Source organism: Aedes aegypti, chromosome 2 (genome assembly GCF_002204515.2).
Source record: "Aedes aegypti strain LVP_AGWG chromosome 2, AaegL5.0 Primary Assembly, whole genome shotgun sequence".
In the NCBI taxonomy this organism is placed as follows: Eukaryota; Metazoa; Arthropoda; class Insecta; order Diptera; family Culicidae; genus Aedes; species Aedes aegypti.
Window position 1 is genome coordinate 98,774,800 of NC_035108.1, and position 13,378 is coordinate 98,788,177.

Genomic DNA, 13,378 nt, shown 5'->3' on the forward strand with positions numbered 1-13,378 from the left:
CTTGGTAAACTAGGTGAAGTTATATAATCTACCATGTTCACTGAACTTTCGCACGTATCAATAGGATGTTTTGAAGAACGTTTGGAGTATTCCGGGCCCTCCAAATTACCCTGGAGTTCAGAACTTCAGGGCTACACTTATTCCAGAAATTTATCTCGCTAAACTGAGTGAATTTATAAAATCTTTCCTGTTCACTAAACCTTCTCATGCATCAATAGGCTGTTTCAAGGAGCTTTTGGGATATTATAGGTGCTCCAAATTACCCTGGAGTTCAGAACTTCAGGTCTACACTTATTCCAGTATTTTTTCTTGCTAAACTGAGTAAAGATATATAACTTACCAAGTTCACTGAACCTTGTCACGAATCAATAGGCTGATTCAAGGAACGTTTGTGGTATTCTAGGCCCTCCAAATTACCCTAGTATTCGTAACTTCAGGTTTACATTTGTTTCAGTAATTTATCTCACTAAACTGAGTGAAGTTATATAATCTAACATGCTCACTAAACCATCTCATGGATCAATAAGCTCTTTCAAGGAACGTTTGGGATATTCCAGGCCCTCCAAATTACCCTGGAGTTCAGAACTTCAGGTCTGCACTTGTTCAAGTAATTTATCTCGCTAAACTGAGTGAAGTTATAAAATCTAACATGTTCACTGAATTTTCTCACGGATCAATTAGCTGTTTCAAGGAACGTTTGGGGTATTCCGAGCCACCCAGATCACCCCGGAGTTCAGAAATTCAGATCTACAATTGTTCTAGTATTTTTTCTTACTAAACGATGAAGTTATTTAATGTTCACTGAGCTTTCTCACGAATCAAAAAGATATTTCAAGGAACGTTTGGAGTATTCCAGGCCCTCCAAATTACCCTGGAGTTCAGAACTACAGGTCTTCCCTTGTTCCAGTAATTTTTCTTTCTAAACTGAGTGAAGTTATATAATCTACTATGTTGACTGAACCTTCTCATGGATCAATATGCTGTTTCAAGGAACGATTGAGGTATTGCAGATCCTTCAAAATTTCCCCAGGACTTCAGAACTTCAGGTCTACTATTTTTCCAGTAATATTTCCTTCTAAACTGAGTGAAGTTACTAAACGATGAAGTTATTTAATGTTCACTGAACCTTCTCACAGACCAATTGGCTATTTCAAGGAACGTTGGTGATATTCCAGGCCCTCCAATTTACCCTGGAGTTCAGAACTTCAGGTCTACCCTTGTTCCAGTAACTTTTCTCGCTAAAATGATTAAAGTTTTCCCTTTGGGGCCGGCACGGTCATTTATGTTTAAGAATCAATGAATAAAATTTACTGTTTTCGGAAAAGTCCTTGCAAATATACTTCCCTGTCAGGGAAAATTTTTAGATGTATGCCTTAATGTCCTACTTGGCAACCTAGAATATCCTGAACATGCAGAAGTCTGACAAATAGAATAATTAGTATTAAAGTAGCTTAAAATGCCTTTTGTAAATACAATTGATGTTCGTACTTGGTAATACATACCTATTATGTCAAGAAAAACGCTGCTTCACATGCTTTTTCATGTCCTGGGATATTCTACGACGTTCAGACTATCCCGAAGCTCAATTCTCGAAATTTACAGCAGTAGTTGCTTGCGCTAGAAATAATCAGCGATGCCAGATTTCTTTGGAAATCATTCCGTAGACGAAAAGTGATAAGCGGGGGGAGAGATCCCCGGCATTGCAATTCCGTAGATTTCCGTTGGAAAAATCCGTAAATTACCGTAGAATAATGAGAATTTCCGTAGCTTTCTGTAGAAAATATACATTTTCCATAGAATTATCTTACGGATCCGTAGAAAGTGCTCAATTCCGTAGATCTACGGAAATTTCCGTAGATCTGGCAACGCTGCAAATAATAATATTTTCAACTCAAACGGAATCTGTTGACCTCTGAGAATCTCAAAAGCTTTTCCAAACTATCCTGGAGCTCAGAACTTCAACGGATATTCATCATGACCATGCTGAGGTTTCCGAGTTCGATTCCCGGTCGGTCCAGGATCTTTTCGTAATGAAAATATTCTCGACTGCCTTGAGCATAGAGTAAAGGGTGTCCACGATGAAATTGCCACACACAAAATTGATTCGCAAAATTCGAGTTTTCATCCGATTGCCATCAAATTTTCAGGGATTGAGAAATAACTCAGAGAGTGTCGTGAAACTTCTAAAGCCTCTCGGCTAAACGGAGCGACGCCGAATGAGAGAAATAGGTGGAGATAAATAATGTCGTCACTGCGCAAGCTTCCATTGAAGTCTTAGCTTATGCGTGCGGAAAAATTTGCACCCTTGGCAAAGAGTGTACCAAGTGCTTAACTGACAATAAGGCAATCCATGAGACAGCTGTGATCAATTAATTTGTTTATTTACCATGAATTTTTGACAATCATCGCTTGGGGAACAAAGGAGATTGGTAAGCACTGATGACGCTTAACGAAATTTCGGTAAGTTAAGTGTTCACTGTGCTTGCACTTTGAGCTGTCAACCCAATCGCGAAGTGTCCTCATGGATAGTCTTATAGTCCACACTGCCATCTGTTGCAAAAACCGCGCGAAGCACTGTCTGCCATGATGGATTTTTAGTTGACGTTTGCCTAACACGCACACTACTACACGAATTGCCTGTAAGTTTTGTTCGCATCATTCAGCAACGTGTACACTATCAAAAGTCAAAGCAGTCGAACACTAGCGCCTCTGGTGGAACGATCGCGTCAGTCAAATGAAATTCAAATTCATCGTTAAACGCATGTACCATGAGCTTCTCAAGAGTGTTACGTCTGTTTGTCTGTGACAGTACAGTAGTGACGCCTCTACACGGATAGTCGTGTTGCACGATTGCAAAAAAAAGTAGAGCTCGAGATTTGTATGACGATTACCGGATCTTTTCGTAAAGGAAAGAGTCTTGACTTCCTTGGGCACAGAGTATGGGCGCATGCCTGCAACACGATATATCCATGCAAAAAGGTCATTAACTGTGAGAGATCTCAGGTAATAAATGTGGAAGTGCTAAACTAACACTAAGCTGAGAAGCCAGCTTCCTCCCAGTGGGAACGATATGCCAAGAAAAAAGAAGAAGATTCGTTGACAAACACATATATTCAAAACGTATTTCTACTCGTTTACGCGTTTAGACTCTACTCACGTTTTCACAAATTGTTCTCAAACAAAAGGTGAAAAGCAGGGGGAATGAAAATAGTATATTTTTACGTGACATAAATAATGGATGCTTCCCAATAGATGTCGCTTATTATGACTGGAAACTTTGTCGAATACACCATGTTTTGGAAGTGCTTCGTTTCGTGGTTATTAAGAGCCAGTTCGCGAGAATCACAACCCCCTTTCCAAGGGATGTTGTATCGATGTTCTCCGATCAGGCTGAAATTTTCAGGGATTGTTCTTCTATATAAAAGATGATGTTTTGCAAAATTTTAGATTTTTATATTAGGGGGAAGTGGGGCAAAATGACCCCCAATGATTTCATGTCACTTAACATGCAAAACCACAAAAACTGTAATAACTCTAGTAAAAATTCACGGATTATATTGAAATTTGGCATGAATACTCTACGTTATATAAACTTTGAGATTGGCATGGTATATGGATTTTGAAAGTACTTCAAATCGAGAAAAATGAGTTTTTCATAAAAAATTTAGTGATTTTCAAATCGATTTTTTTCTTACCAACCGAACTAGGTCAAAAAACTAAATATGACGTTTTTTAGGGTAACTCATGGGCTTTCATTTGAGGTGTAATCCAGATATGCCGTTTCAAAAATTTTCGAAAAATTTTTTTTTTCGGAGTAGTGTTTGAACTTGAGCCATTTTGCGAGTACCGCAACCGCCTTGTCTAGAGAGGTTGTATTGATGTTCTCCGATCGAGCTGAAATTTACAGGAGTTGTTTTCCTATATAGAAGAAGATATTTCGCAAAATTTCAGATTTTTATATTAGGGAGAAGTGGTACAAAATAACCACTAATGATTTAATATTAAAAAAAATACAAAATTAATTAAACTTCTATAATAGCGATAGTAGGGGCCCAGATAGCCGTAGGGGTAAACGCGCAGCTATTCAGCAAGACCAAGTTGAGGGTCGTGGGTTCGAATCCCACCGGTCGAGGATCTTTTCGGGTTGGAAATTTTCTCGACATCCCAGGGCATAGAGTATCTTCGTACCTGCCACACGATATACATATGCAAAAATGGTCAATCGGCATAGAAAGCTCTCAGTTAATAACTGTGGAAGTGCTCATAAGAAGCTGAGAAGCAGGTTTTGTCCCAGTTGGGACGTAACGCCAGAAAGAAGAAGAAGAATAGCGATAGTAAAAATGCACGAATTTGTATGAAATTTGGCATGTTTACTTTACGATATATGAATGATCATTTTGGATAAAAAAATGTTTCAAATCGAGAAAAACCTGTTATTTCGTAAAATTAGTTTTTTTTTTCAAATCGACTTATTTTTGGTCAACCGAACTAGGTTGAAGTTTTGTAGGACAACTCAAGGGCTTTCATTCGCGGTGTACCATGGTGAATCAAAATCCGGGCGGTATGAGCAGCGTATGGAGGCCTCTCGTCGGTAGTTGTAATACCGATTATATCATACCGTGTTGCCGCTGCCATATCTGAAAAAAATGTCACTTTCTTGCAAAAGTGATGATGTGGATAACAATAAGTCATTTCAATAATGTTTTCGTTAGCAGCTTCGGCGGTTCAGTAGTAAGCGTTGTTTCTTCTCACGCTGTTTGGATGGGAATCAACTACTGCATTTTTTTTAATTTGGATAATGTTTGATGGGTTTGATTAGGAGGGTCACATGTATGTGTGTATGGTGGTATATTTGCTAGAGATCAATTTGTAAATAATTGAGTTTAGCTTAGTTTAGACTGACTGTTCATATGGCTGCTATGAGACACTGTACTGTTTAAATCTTGAATGGAATCTTGACTTTTACTAGCCTTGATGTTTGCAAATTTCTCGAAAGAGTAAAAGAGAGACGAAGATTGTTAAAAATAGCATTTTTCCACGGAAAATTGTGTGTTTTTTACAAAAAAAAACATGTTTTTCAAATCAATCCGTTTAAACGTTACAGTAGTTCTTGTGATTTTGTGTGTTTTCGGACACAAAAATATTGGGGGTCATTTTGACTCACTTTTCCCTTATAAAAAGTGTAGTTCTGCCAAATGGGTTTCTTTTTGAATAGTAATGAACACATATTGTGTAAGCAATGTTTGTGATTTAGTTGTTTGGAAAGACATGTTGGTGGTTTAAACTGCAATCATTACTGATTGGTTCAATGAACGACGCACAGTGTTGTTCTTATTACATATTACTCATGTTTTGATGATGTTCAAAGTATTATTCCAGTTTTATTTGGAAATTGTGTACTTACGGCATCGAAACATACAATTCCAATACAATGTCCGGATTCAAAAACATTGGGCTCCAATTCCGGACAGCCTTTTTCTACTATTTTAAACTATATTTACAGCATATTTTTTTTCAATGTGGTGTCATTAAACTTTTAAACTATAACTTTGTGTATTATTATGTTACAATCACTACTGCTGCGACGATTGCCTCCATCTAAGCGCCCCTCGAATGCATATATACCATCCATGCGAATGAGTGGGGGAAATGTCAAGTGGGGGAATAAGAATTGAAAAAATACCTTCTCATTGTTGATTGATCGATGTGAATGCAAAATCGTTTATTAAGTGAATTATAATTCATATATTATTACTATATGCTCATTAAAACTGAATAATTCTAGATAGCGCCCTTAACTACCCTATATTAAATTTAAAAATTTGAATTTGTTTGCCTAGTAAGAGACCAAATGTAAGTAATAAATATATGCTATACGATTATCTCTAACCAATAAATTTATACCTTTAAGCTGATCTCATCGGGGACATTGATGAGTTTGTTGAACAGACCTCCGTAAGGCCAATACGTCGTAATAACTACAAAAAACAGCTATTTTTTTCATTCAATATAGTTGTATAAATGTTGTCAATTTAGCATTTTATTGATAAATATTATCAGAGTGTCCGGATATTGGTACCGTCTGAATTTTGATTCACTACGGTACACCGCGAATGAAAGCTCCTGAGTTTCCCTTCAAAACTTCATATTTAGTTGTTTGACCTAGTTCGGTTGACAAAAATATAAGTCGATTTGAAAAAAAAAAAAATTATTAAAAAAAAAAAAAAGATTTTTTTTTATCAATTTGAAACATTTTTCTAATCCAAATACCATGTTCATTTTGAAGTTCATATTACGTTGAGTAAACATGCCAAATTTCATGCAAATTCGTGCATTTTTACTATCGCTATTATAGCACTTTAATTGATTTAGTATGTTTTTATATATTAAATCATTAGTGGTTATTTTGTACCACTTCTCCCTAATATAAAAATCTGAAATTTAACAGAATATATTATTTTATATAGGAAAACAACTCCTGCAAATTTCAGCTCGATCGGAGAACATCAATACAATCTCTCTAGACAAGGCGGTTGCGGTACTCGCAAAATGGCTCAAGTTCAAACACTACCCCGAAAAAAAATTTTTTTTTCGAAAATTTTTGAAACGGCATATCTGGATTACACCTCAAATGAAAGCCCATGAGTTACCCTACAAAACGTCATATTTAGTTTTTTGACCTAGTTCGGTTGGTAGGAAAAAAAATTGATTTGAAAATCACTAATTTTTTTATGAAAAACTTGTTTTTCTCGATTTGAAGTACTTTTAAAATTCATATACCATGCTTATCTCAAAGTTTATATAACGTAGAGTAATCAAGCTAAGTTTCAACGTAATCCGTGCAGTTTTACTATACTTATTTCAGTTTTTGTGATTTTGCATGTTAAGTGACATGAAATCATTGGGGGTCATTTTGTCCCACTTCCCCCTAATATAAAAATCTAAAATTTTGCAAAACATCGTCTTTTATATAGTAGAACAATCCCTGAAAATTTCAGCCTGATCGGAGAACATCAATACAAGACGGGGTTGCGGCTCTCGTGAACTGGCTCTTAATTTATTACCACTAAATCCTGACTCTCATCGCGTTGTAGATCTTATGTACTGAACATCCCGACAAGTTAGATAATCTAGAACATTCGAAATGATCTGATAATATTTGCTGAACACTCAGAAGGTTCAGAATATACGGTAGATTACAGTTCATCACCTTGTATGATGAACAAGGTTGTTATTACAAGCATAGACTTCAAGTTATGAACTCAAGAGCAGTTTGGAAGACCTAGCACCTCCCAAAAAATATTTGTCATCATTTCTTGTTATGTTTAGCATTTTGAGCACCAAAACTATTGAAAGGCGTTCAAAAAACTGTATAATAGTTCTTGGAAAAAATCAGGCCCAAAGGTTTAAATGTTAACCTTCATCCAGCCACCATATACACTACCCGTCATAAATACGGACTCACTGAAATAAGTATTGCAACACTCAGCTGAATATTGAATCACCCTGAAAAGTTTAGCATCACCTCAAAACTGGTAATTTCACATTGCTATATCTCGAGATCCTTACGACTTGCAAAGAAGCGATCTTCAGCAACGTTGTTCAGGAGATCAAGGACATCCGGAAAGCGAACAGTCTAGTTCGCAATTTTGCCGCTAGGTGGCACTAGTGAGCATGCAAATTTGAGCCTTTTAAACTAGTACTAGCTTGTGATCCGTAAGAGATAGAAAGTTCGGGTCTTCGGCAAAGTTGCTCAGGGGTTCAAGGACATCCGGAAAGCGAACAGTTTAGTTCGCGATTTTGCCGCTAGGTGGCGCTAGTGAGCATGTAAAATTGAGCATTTTGTACTAGTTCTAGCTTGTGATCCATAAGAGATAGAAAGTTCGGGTCTTCGGCAAAGTTGCTCAGGGGTTCAAGGACATACGGAAAGGAAACAGTTTAATTCGCGATTTTTCCGCTAGGTGGCGCTAGTGAGCATGTATCTTGAATATAGAGTGAATCAAACCCGAAAGACATGAATATAAAGAGAATAAGACATCAATCACTTGGATATGAAGCCAATCAAACTTGAACCATGAAGAGATTCCGACTTGAATAATTTGAATATGATGAATATGAGTACCGACTGAGTCACTCGTACATGGAGTAAGTCATACCAGAATCACTAGAATATTAATCAGATATGATACACTTGAATATACATTTGATCAGACCTGAATCATTTTAATTTAATATGATTCCATCCCTAATCACTTCAACTTCCAAATGTCAAAGGATTTCTGAACAGCATTCTGGGAATTCTATCAAATTCATAATATTAAGGTACAGTCATCCCTCCAGAGTAAACTGTTTTCTGGATGCCCTTGACTATCCGAACAACTTTGCCGAAGACACAAACTTTCTATCTCATCTGACTCGAAAGATAGAATTTGTTTTATATATTTAGTTAAATATGCGTACTAGTGCAACCTAGTGGCAAAATTAGGAACCAAAAAATTTGATAATTGGATATCCTTTACTTTATTTCTGTTCTTTACTTAACGAAGATTCGAACTTTCTATCTCTTGTGGATCACAAGCTAGAACTAGCTCAAAATGCTCAGTTTTACATGCTCAATAGCGCCACCTAGCGGCAAAATCTCGTACCAAACTATCTGTCTTCCGGAAGTCCTTGACTTTCTGAACAACTTTGCCGAAGACACGAACTTTCTATCTCATGTGGATAAAAAGCTAGAACTAGTTTGAAATGCTCAATTCTGCATGCTCACTAGCGCCACCGAGCGGGAAAATCTACAACCTAACTGTTTGTTTTCCGGATGTACTTGGCCTTCTTAACAACTTCACAGAAGACTCGAACTTTCTATCTCTTATGGATCACAAGCTAGAACTAGTTTAAAATGCTCAATTTTACATGCTCACTAGCGCCACCTAGCGGCAAAATCGCGAACTAAACTGTTCCCTTTCCGGATGTCCTTGAACCCCTGAGCAACTTTGCCGAAGACCCGAACTTTCTATCTCTTATGGATCACAAGCTAGAACTAGTTCAAAATGCTCAATTTTACATGCTCACTAGCGCCACCTTGCGGCAAAATCGCGAACTAAACTGTTCGCTTTCCGGATGTCCTTGATCCCCTGAACAACTTTGCTGAAGATCGCTTCTTTGCAAGTCGTAAGGATCTCGAGATATAGCAATGTGAATTAACCTGTTTTGAGGTGATGCTAAACTTTTTGGGGGTGATTCATTATTCAGCTGAATGTTGCAATACTTATTTCAGTGAGTCCGTATTTATGACGGGTAGTGTATTTCACATGCTGAAAAACAAATTAAAATGTGCATTACTCTTTTATCTCTTTAAGGATTTTGTTGAAATTTTCAGAACTTCCAGAAAAAAAATCTTGTAGATTATGGTCTGGAAAACTTAGATACATGGTCCTAATGGTTCCGGAGTTATTCCGGATTGTCTTTGTATACCATAATTGGCCATCCAACGAATATCTTAAGATCCTGATGAGCTAGAAGGTTGGTGTCTTCGGCAAAGTTGCGCTGCAGATCAACGGCGAACTGGCAGTGATTGACCGGATCCGAAATTTATCCGCTAGGTGGCGCTTGTAATAAATTTTTATGTAGCGTCACCTAACGGATGATTTTTTAATTAGATTTGTCACTGCCGAATAATCTTTGATCTGCTACACAATTTCATCTAAAATCCTAACATTCTTGTTTTCCCGGATCTTAAGATACATCAGATTGAAGAACATTTGTTATTAGTGCCACCTAACTGATAAATCGCAAATCAGATTAATAACTTACCAGATAGCTCTCTATCTGCTGAACAACTTTGCCGAGCACACAATCCTCTTAAAATATAAAAGATTTAAGTAAATTTATTACAAGCGCCGCCTAATTAATAAATTCCCAAACAGATTTGGTACTGCCAGTTCGCCGTTGATCAGCCTTCTAGCTTATCAGGATCTCGAGATATACAGTTTTGCCCATAAAAAATGCGAAAATTGTTTGAACGTGAATTTAGCATCCACAAGGGTTATTTTCATTGTTTTTGTGAGTGAGTGTAATTTCTGATTACTGTAATATATTTTGACATAACTTCGCTATTTAGGACATTTTTTGGCATATTTTTTCTTACTGTCCTAAATAATGTAATAAAGCAAAGAAGTTTAAAGGTTTTGTCCGCTCAAAGTTAGAAACAGCGTCTGATTGTCGTATACTCTGGTGATAAACTTTCCGCCTTCGAAAATCACACTTTATTGTTGAAAATATAAATTTGTTTGGTATCAGAGGATGGAGGAGTTCTTAGAGAACGTGTTTTTTATGGTCACAATAAAATATTTTGCCAGGGTCATAGTTTTGAGGGCATTTGCGACTCATGGGTTTAATAAGCCTTTTTTTTGTGTAAGTTTAAAAAAATAAATGCGGAGGTCTATAACAGTTTTTTAGGAAGAAATTTGTTTCTTCGGTTATAGACAACTTATATCAATACTAGCTCATAAGTTTTGAGCAAAACAGAGCCGCTTATCACACTTATATGAAGGTTCAACAACGGCTTTCCAAAATGAGTCGTTTATTTCTAAAACATGTCTCCAATGATCCAGGTATGAACTCATTCTATAATTTGATATGGGCGATTGCTGGAGACAAAGCCCCTGAAAAATCTTACCCCATCGTTTGATGTTTTAGAAGCTTTCATCACAAATATATTCAACTCGATGACCGCATGATAAACTTTAAAAGTATGCTTCTAATTCCTCTCTAGTAAGACGAACTTAACAGATAAAAATCATGTCCAAAGCGAAAAATAGAGTCTAAACAGATTAAACAATACGAATAATGAATAACAATTAAGTTTCATTCACATTTTCCTTATGAAAACTAGCAAAAAACAGGATACAGTCAACTCTCTCTTACTGGATATTGAAGGGACTATCGAGTTAGGGAGGTGTCGAGTTACACAGAACACAAAACAAATGCAACTGCGATCCAAGGGACCATCGAGTTAGCCATGAAAACCAACCTTTACTATGGTTCTCTAACTCGATATAGAGATACGGAATATCGAGTAAGGGAGAGGTAACTGTATGACGATTTTTGCATTTATTTTATGGGGCATACTGTAGGAGATAAGAGGAAATGTGTTACTAGTGTCACCTAGCGAATAAATTCACATTTTTACCAGATAGTCCTTGATGTACTCCACTACTTTTCCGAAGACACCAACCTTCTAGCTCATCAGGATATTGAGATATCCGTTGAATGGTGAATTTGGACAATTTTGATACCCCAAGGCAGTCCGGAATAACTCCGGAAACACTCAAGACCATATTCTCAAGTTTTCCGGATCATGAACTAGAAGAGATTTATGAATTCTGAAAATTTCAACAAAATCCACCCAGAAGCAAAAAAGTTATGCACATTTTAGTGTGTTTTTCTTCAGCATGTGAAAAGTATGCTGACTGGATGAAAGTTAAAAAAGATTCAAATAGCTGAAGAAGTATTCACCCGAGATTTTTGAGCAATTCTGCACACCATCCCTCGTTGCACTTCCCGGAAAAGCTGTTCTCGTCCATGATCCTCATTTCTCCGATTGCCTCAAACCTATGTGCCTGTGCCTCAGCACCATTTAAATGTTCGTCGCAGTACTGCTTCCACCTTTCGAGTATCTCGCGCCCGTACGACAAAGTACACCCATCTTTTTACTTGTACATATCGGCTCCCGGCATTTAACCTTTGCGGAGTTTTTGATAGAAATTTTGTGTTTTTTTTTTAACAGCAGTTCTATTTATTCCCATTTTGCCTACGGATGGGTTTAGAAAAGTGAGTCCTCTTCCGAAAGTCTTTGTTCGAGATACTGGGGGTATGCTGTTGTGACATTTGGCTGCTTCAGTCGCTCAAGGTCATACCGTGGCGGGCGTCCGTACCGTACGTTGCTAACGACAAGAGATTTTTGGGCACAGTTTTACCAGTACCAGGCAGTGACCAGTGTCGATGTTAGCGCCACGAAAGGTCATAACGATGATAATTTCTTAGAAGTGCGGCCGATCGTTCAAAAAACGTGGTCGATTTGAGATTACCTCATAACATCGGAAAGTATGCGGATGCTGTCCGATTTGCCGATATTTCCGGTCAGAATTGTTGACGTTATTGTGCTTGTTATTTTTAACCCCTTAGATTTCCGGAGGAGCCCAGATTAGCTCGCAGCGCTGACACTCGATCAGTATTTGCCCTAATATGGAGAATAACCGTTCAATTTTGCAAAGCAAACTCTTTTCCAGGCAGCTTACAACCAAAGCTCCCACCTTGGTTGATTTCCTGATCTCGCTCGTACCCAGTTCTGGAAGAAGGTGGGGATATATACTACTAGGCAATATACTAAAGCCCTCACAGTGAGGTCGATTTTGTCCCTTCAGGCACGGAAGGTATCAATTGTTATAAGCCCAACCTTCATACAGTGTACTCTGTGCTTTCAAATTTGTGGTATCTTTCAATCGATAATTTTGATAGAAAATGTGTACATAAAGAGACGGATTAACCTTTGCGTTCCTGATCGGTTTTTCACAACCAAACTTTTGTGATCTTTTGGTTTTAATTTCCTCAATATTCAGCTGTTTTCAATGGAATTATGACACAACACCATAACATTATTCACGTTTCATGATCTTTGCTGGGAACTCAAGTTGGACGGTCGATTCTGGATTCATACGGATATCCCTCGGGGTTTGTCCGCAGGGTCAATAGAAAATTTCCAATATTGTTTTGCATGGATAAATTAAAACTACAGTGTGTGTGACTGAATCATAAACCATTAGTAAATTTCGACTCTTTCAACTCATATGGAACCTGGCTAGTTTCGGATTCCCTGGAGCCGATTCTTGGGGCATCAATTAAGGACCATAATTTGATCAGCACAATTCAAATCATGCAGCACACCAATCTTCATGATTTTACATCGGGACTATAGTACAATGCATATTGAGTAATTGTGTGCGACATAAAGTCATCTGCAAGTACTTCCGTAATATCCTTGATCTGATTCCGGGACCCTAGAAAAGGACGTCAATCAGATGATTGCAATCCATATCATGCGATACATCAATCTAAAAGTTTTTTTTTCCGTCGGGAATGTAATATGAAGCGTATTGAGTAACTTTTGTAACATAGGGTCATAAAAATTCTTCCGGAATGCTCCAGAACAACCCGGCAGTACTTGTAAATGACCGTATGTTACATGCAATTACTCAATGAACACTGCATTATTCTCCCGGCGGAAAAACTTTAAGGTTGATGTGTCACATGATAGGGTTTTGTAATCATCGGATTGATGCCCTTCTTCAAAGCCCTGGAGTTGACTCTAGGGTATTTCGGA

At 37.5% G+C, this 13,378-nt stretch overlaps 1 protein-coding gene across 8 annotated transcripts in view; it reads left to right on the top strand.

Annotated features, from left to right (window-relative positions):
* Positions 1 to 13,378, top strand: part of LOC5576646 — a 387,639-nt gene that overhangs the window by 352,668 nt on the left and 21,593 nt on the right. The window lies entirely within an intron of this gene.